The 7,354-nt window shown below is 42.1% G+C and overlaps 1 long non-coding RNA gene across 1 annotated transcript; it reads right to left on the bottom strand.

Annotated features, from left to right (window-relative positions):
- Positions 1–285: 285 nt before the first annotated feature.
- LOC121137245 lies at positions 286–3,980 on the bottom strand. Its single transcript, XR_005874488.1, has 3 exons — positions 3,873–3,980; positions 2,785–2,921; positions 286–428 (listed from the first exon to the last, which is right to left on the bottom strand). It is a non-coding gene; the product is annotated as an uncharacterized LOC121137245 (long non-coding RNA).
- Positions 3,981–7,354: the final 3,374 nt, after the last annotated feature.

The following is a 7,354-nucleotide window of genomic DNA, read 5'->3' as shown; positions in this document are numbered from 1 at the left end:
CGGGAGGCAGAGGCAGGTGGATTTCTGTGAGTTACAGGCCAGACTGGTCTACAGAGTGAATTCCGGGTCAGAGCCAGGGCTACACAATGAGACCTTGTCTCAAAAAGAGAAGCAAAAAACCCAAGACAAAAAACAAAAATTATTGTTAAAGCTCAGTGTTAGAACTCTCACATGTGAGGTCATAGTTCAATTCCCAGAAGCAAAATACCCACTACACGAGATTTACATGGACTGTAAAACTAGTAACATTTTGTTTATTTTACTGAGTCTTGCTTTTTAGTAGGCTAGCTTGAAATTCTTGATCCTCCTGAGTTCTGGGATTGGACCTGGCTGGATTTTACCAACATTTTCTTGCTGTGGTGGCTTTGACTTCCTCCTTGATCAGGGTTGAGAAAATTACTCATAACCACTTCCCGACTCAGTTTCCCCTTTTAAGAACACAAAGATGTAACAACTTTATTACTTTGACAATTAAGTGATTTGCTATGTGTCAGACATTTATTAAAAGTATTCTACTTGGTTTCTTGCAAGTGCTTAAAAGCTATGAGTAGAGCCAGATATGCTGTTCTTTGATAGAATGCTTACCGTATGTATGAGGCCCTGGTGCCCAGTAATGGAAAAAAAAGTATTCATATAGTCACTCCAAATGGAAAAACATTAATCAGGTGTGCCTGATTTCTTCAGACAGATAGTAAGAAGTAGAAGGCTTGGTCTAACTTTTCTCCATCTATAGAATGGATACAATTGCTATTGAACTTTTCACACAATTAAAATATTGTCATGCAAACTGGCCAAGAATGGACACAACAAGACACCATCAGGTGTTCCTCAGCTGTCCCCCCCCCCACACACACACCCCAGCCAGTTGGCTTGGGAAAACTGACTGGGTTCTTGTTCTTTGCTACAGGCTTAATTGTACCGCCCTCCTGGACATTTAGAAATCCTAACCTCTGGGACTTTCAGAACTTGACCTTGCTCCAAAATCCATTGTTGCCTATATGACTAGCTAGATTGTTAAACTGGCGATTGCTAGGCTGTGCAGAAGCCAGGGGGCTGTGACTGTAGCCACCCTGAGCTACTAAGCACGAGTCCATCTGAAATACTCCATGGTAAAACTCTTAACACTGGGGGGAGGGGACTCACAGCTCAAGTACAGAGGCCCTGGATTCATACTAAACATCAATTAATAACCGATTAAAATTTACAGGGAGCTAGATATGGTAATAGCACACGCCTTTGATCCTGAAATTTAGGAGGTAGAGGCAGGCAGAGCTCTGTGTTTGAGATCAGCCTGGTCTACAATAGAGTTCCCACCCAGTTAGAGTTACATGGTGAGATCCTGTCTCAAAAAGGAAAAAAGAAAGGCAGCATACAGGAACTTTCCAAAAGCCACTACTCAATGGGCTGGAGACTCCAGACAGCACCATGCACAACCTCACAGCAAGGGGGATTCTGAGGCAGAAGTAAATTTGGAGGAGTTTTTGAGAAGGAAGAAGGAAGAATGGCCTGCCACAGACTGTTTTTTGTTTGTAAAAAACCATAAGGAAATCTGTTTGTGTGTCTGTGTGTGTTATGTGTCTGTGTGTGTGGGGTGTGTATATGCATGTTTGCGTGAGTATGGGAGCATGTGTGTACTTGGGCCTATAAAGACACAAGGTTGACAGTGGGAATCTTCCTGGATTGCTCTTCCATGTTATCCTTTTGAGGCAAGGTCTCCCAGTCAAATCCAGAGCTCACCCACACAATAATCTCCATAGCCAGCTTACTCTGGGGATTCCCATCTCCTCCTTCAATAGCTGGATTTATAGGTGAGCTGCCACAATAATGACTGGATATTCACATTTATGTAGGTTCTGGGGATCTGAAACCTGGACTTCTTGCTTCCATAGCAAACTCTTCAGCTACTAAAGTGGTATGCAGGACAAACTAGGAAAATCCAAACCCAATGAGACCTTGTTTTAAAAACAAACAGTTCTGGAGACATAGCTCAGTTGGTAGAGTGCTTGCTTAGCATACACAAAGCCCTGGGTTTGATCTCCAGCAACCCATAGGTGCTGCTACTCATACTTGTAATTCCAGCACTCCAGGGGGTAGAAGCTGCAGGAGGAAATCTAGATAATTCTCAGCTACATAGAGGGTTCAAGGCCAGCCTGGGCTATACAAGCCACTGCCTAACAAATAATGAATACTTAAAACATACAAGAAATGCTCAGTAATAAAAGCGAAGAAAAGCCAGGCATTGGTGGCACACGCCTTTAATCCCAGCACTCGGGAGGCAGAGGCAGGCGGATCTCTGTGAGTTCGAGACCAGCCTGGTCTACAAGAGCTAGTTCCAGGACAGCCTCCAAAGCCACAGAGAAACTCTGTCTCGAAAAACCAAAATTAAATTAAATTAAAAAATAAATAAATAAAAGCAAAGAAACCTAAAATCCAGGATTGGTAACACACACAGGCATCTTTGGGAGATTTCCCCTTAGTTTTGCAAATTGTCAAGTCATTCGTGTTTCCTTCCTTAAAACAGCTGCTCCTGTGTACAAAAACACCAGTATAAGGATGGACAAATGACTTGTTTGTCCTCCACTGGACAGAGCATGCTAATCAGGCCATCTACTTACAGTAATAGGAACTTGTACTGAATCTCCCAGAGAGCTGAGAGTGCCAAGAACCATTCAGCTGGAGAGTGAACCCCACGCTCTGGCATTTGTTCCCAGCCTCATTGCCCGGCAGCTTACAGCCAGGCCAGGCAGTGTGTCCAGCTGTCCCAGGGAAAGAGTCCAAACTGACCTTCATGCAAGTTTTACTCAAGTTCAGCCATATTGCTCCACCTTCCTGGGAAGTTCCATTTGCTGACTGTCAATCACAGAAACACAGGTCTTATTGTTACTGCAGCTCTTACAAGACAATCAAGAAGCCCCACATCACTGAAAGATGAGAGATACAGGTCAGGATAACAGGGGGTTCAATCCTCTAGCATTTTATTTTATTTTATTTTTTTAATTTATTTATGTATTGTGTATACAGTCTTCTGCCTGCATGCCAGCAGAGGGCACCAGATCTCATTCAAGGTGGTTGTGAGCCACCATGTGGGTGCTGGATACTGAATCCAGGTCCTGTTCCAAAGTTTTAAAAAGTGCTTTTAACCCCTGGTTCCTAATAAAACATTCCTCTAAAGGAAAAAGAAAAGCATAGAGAAACACACTTAGTAGTGCAGCCATTTTTGGAAAGTACATCTGTCATAATGGGTTCCTTGAAAGATATTTGAGATTTATCTCATAGTTCCTGTATGTTTTAACATTTAATACATTTCATTATAAATATATGATTATTATTTCATTATTAAATGATTAAAAGAATATGAGCTAAGTCTGGTAGCACATGCTTATTTATAGTCCTAGTACTAGGTAGGTTGAGGGAGGAGGGTTACTGTGAGTACAAAGCCAGCCTGGGGTATGAAGAGACATCCTGGTGGTTAAAAGTCCTGGATAATCTTCTAGAGGTCCTGAGTTCAATTCCCAGCACTCACATGGCCTCTCACAACTGTCTATAATTATTGCCTCATAGTACCTAATACACTCTTCTTTTGTTTGCTTGATTTTTTTTTTTGAGACAGGGTTTCTCTGTGTAACAGCCAGGCTTTTCTGGAACTCTCTTTGTAGACCAGGCTGGCCTCAAACTCCCAGAGATCTGCCTGCCTCTGCCTCCCGAGTTCTAGTATTTAAGGCAGTGGTATGCAGACATCCATGAAGACAAAACACCCAAATACATAAAAGACAAAGCCAGATTGGGTTTCATAGTAAGTTCTAGGCAAGCCTGGGCTACATATCTTGTCTCAAAAACAAAAACAAAATACAGTTGACCGTGATGGCACACACTTCAGGATCAGGAGTCTTGCTTTGTGGTTCAGGTTAGCCTGACACTTGCGGTACAATCCAGGCTAATTTCAGACTCCAAGGCAGTCCTCCTCCTCCTCCTCCTCCTCCTCCTCCTCCTCCTCCTCCTCCTCCTCCTCCTCCTCCTCCTCCTCCTCCTCCTCCTCCTCCTCCTCCACTGGCCTCTTGAGTGCTGAAATGACAAACACAGCACCACTATGTTCAGCTTGGTGTGAGTTTCCAGTTGTGGAGTCCGTGAAAGGTAAAATATGGCACCTATGTAATAACGGTGTGGCAAGCTACCATGTTTTTATAACAAATTAACCTAAATCATGTCTGTTACTGATTTAAGAAACCGAGATTCATAAGTAACTTAGAATTGTTTGTTTCTATTGTCAGGTTTTGCCATGTCATTACTTAAGGAAACAGATTGTAATACTTCCGGTTTTCTGTTCAAAGAAACTGTAAACATATCAGCAAAAAGGGAACTGTGTTTAAAACATTCAGAGACTGAAGTTGACACTCTAAAATTTCCCTCTCAAGCAGGGAATAGGCCTTGGGGGAAATTGTATGCATATATAGCTATATATAATATAGTACAGTATATATAGTTTTAATGGTTTTTGCAAGTGACCCACTGCTTTGTCCAATGCTAGCTTTCATATATGAACAGTAAAGACAAGTTGGTGCTGGGAATTGTAACACAAAAAATAAAAACCCAGAAACAGATCAGAGAAGCAAAGCAGCCAAGCCGGTAGCTCCTAGCCCTACCCAGGCTGAAGTCATCCTGCCCTCAACATTGCTGGAGACCAAAATGCCCCCAACTGAGTATCTGCTCCTATCTTAAATACCTGAAGTGCTGGAATTAAAGGCATGTGATCCCAAATGTTGAGATCACCTTTGTGTGAGCTGTTTTTCTTTTAGGCTGGATCAATTTCATGTATCTCAGAGTGGCCTTGAACTAACAGAGATCCGTCTGCTTGTCTCTTGAGTCCTGGAATTACAACGGTGTGTACCACCACCATCTGACTGTATGACTAACTAGTATGGCTTCTGGGATTAAAGGTGTATATCACCACCACCTGGCTCTATGGCTTGTGGCTAGCTTTGCACTCTGAATCCTCAGGCAAGCTTTAATAAATCATAAATAATATATCACCATAATTCCCCTTTTTTGTCTAATACAAAAAGAAGAAAGTTACAATTAACATAAGAAAAACTACATAAGTACAATAAGTATATAATATATACAGGTAATAAGTATCAGCAATGTTTAGGTCATTTGGCAAATCCAGAGAAAATACTCCATTATCTATTCTATCTTGGTAAGTTCAAAGTCTTGTACCTAAATCTCCTACATTTTACACCTCTTTAGTGAGTTTCCTTTCTGAGTCTGGTAAACAAGGAAAATCATAACTATACTATCTAGTCTTCACCTCCCTCAGAGACCCGAGAAGGAATTAGTATGAACTGAGTAAACAGGAAGTGTCAGCAAGTGACTTCCAAAAACTGTGAAAAATGACAAAAACAACTGGCTGCCTGGATAGTCACCCAAGATTGCTCTGCAACATTTGGGCATCCATCTTCAGCCATCTAAGTAGCTAGGACTAACTAGGGTATGTCTCCAATTAGAGTCATTATTACTTTTTAAAGGTTCATGGACTTCCTGACTTGATTCATGAATTGTAACTCACAGAAGGGTCAATTGAGGGTCAAAAAAGCCAGCTATATCAAAGCTACTCTTAAAATCAAAGAGTACATGCTTAATTCCAAGTGCCATGTAGCATCATGATTAAAAGTTTACACACATACCATTCCTATAAATAGGCGTAACACCCCATTCCATTAAAATCCACCTCCAGCGGCACTAGCCTCCGATGGTCTGTTTATTCATTCGTGATAATCATGTATTACTACCTACTATTTCATAAGCACATAGGAGCTTAATAAAGGCTTTTAAGTATATGAGTGTGGTTATTTCACCTGTTTACAGTGCATGTTTTAAGAGTCTAACCCCATTATTACCGTGCTATACTACTGCCCCCACTCCATAAAAGGGTGCTCCAAGTTCCATTCCTCCCTTATAGAAAGATTTTCAGTGATCCTTCTAGAATGTCTGCTACCTAGATCCTGCTAGAATATCTCCTAAATCGACTCACCGCCTGTTGCTAGCCCTACTTGTAGTTTTTGGCTTCAGACAGATCCGCTTGCTTCTCATCAGCCTGCTCCTTCAGGTGGCTGCTGTCCCAGGGCTCCGGATCCTACCCAACTGCTCCATTCAGTTAAGCCTGTGAAGGACCTTTAAGTATCCCAGCTATGAGAACTGCCTGACCAGAGCTGCCTTTCTGTATATGTCACAATTGCAGGTTTTGCCTTTAAAAACTCAAACTGGAGGTCAAGGCAGCTTCCGGTTATTGTGCTTGGGACAGCTCCACTGGTGATAAAGACTCCATATGACTTATTCAGGTATCTCGGTGGGCTTTTTCTTCAGATACCCCGTAACAGAACCACACAATGTGCTTGAGCCTGCTTGCACCCTGTGGAGTATACTCTGTGCTTTTGCCCTCTCTTTAAGTAAATCTACATTTCCATTGCTGCCGTTCTGCCTCTTGCTCAACTTTTTCTTTGAGACACTAAGAACCTAGACAATGCATCATGGGATACCCTGAGACCACTTCCAGCTATGTCTCACAGTTTAAGGCAGGGAAGGCATGGTGGCAGGGTGTGGGACAGTGGGTCACATAATATCCACTGTCAGAGAGCAGAGAGCGATGAAGAAATGCTCAGCTCATTTCTTGCTTTTTAGTCAACCCAGGACCAGAGTATGGTGATGCCCACATTGACATGAGTCTTCCCTCTTGAGTTAAACTTTCCTGGAAACACTCTTACAGATACACCCAGTGGTGTGTTTCCATGGTGATTCTGAACCTCAGCAAGTACCAGGCATGGTAGCACACACCTTTAATCTTAACACTCCAGAGGTAAAGGCAGGAGGATCGATGCATGTTGGACGCCAGCTTGGTGGTCTACATGGTGAGTTCCAGGACAGCCAGGGCTACACAGTGAAACCCTGTCATAAAAAAAGATAAATTTCTGGGCTGGAGAGATGGCTCAGAGGTTAAGAGCACTGACTGCTCTTCCAGGAGTCCTGAGTTCAATTCCCAGCAACCACATAGTGGCTCACAACCATCTACAATTCAATCCAGTGTCCTCTTCTGGCATATAGGCAGAACACTGTATATGTAATAAATAAATTAATCTTAAAAATTAAAAAAAAGATAAATTCCAACAAATTGACAGTTAAGATTAACCAATACAACGCATAATTCAGTTTCTATGCTTTCAAAGCTCTCAACAGAGAGCAGGGCCTTATTTTTATATATTTTCTATGTCAGGGATTGAACCCGGGACTTTGTGAACACTAGGCAAATATGCCATCATTGACCTGTTCCCTAAACACTCTGAATATACATCTTTTAATATAG

This window comes from Mesocricetus auratus, unplaced genomic scaffold, assembly GCF_017639785.1.
Source record: "Mesocricetus auratus isolate SY011 unplaced genomic scaffold, BCM_Maur_2.0 Super-Scaffold_100676, whole genome shotgun sequence".
Lineage (NCBI taxonomy): Eukaryota > Metazoa > Chordata > Mammalia > Rodentia > Cricetidae > Mesocricetus > Mesocricetus auratus.
Note: the sequence above shows the minus strand (reverse complement) of the source record. Positions and strands in the feature narration are given on the sequence as shown.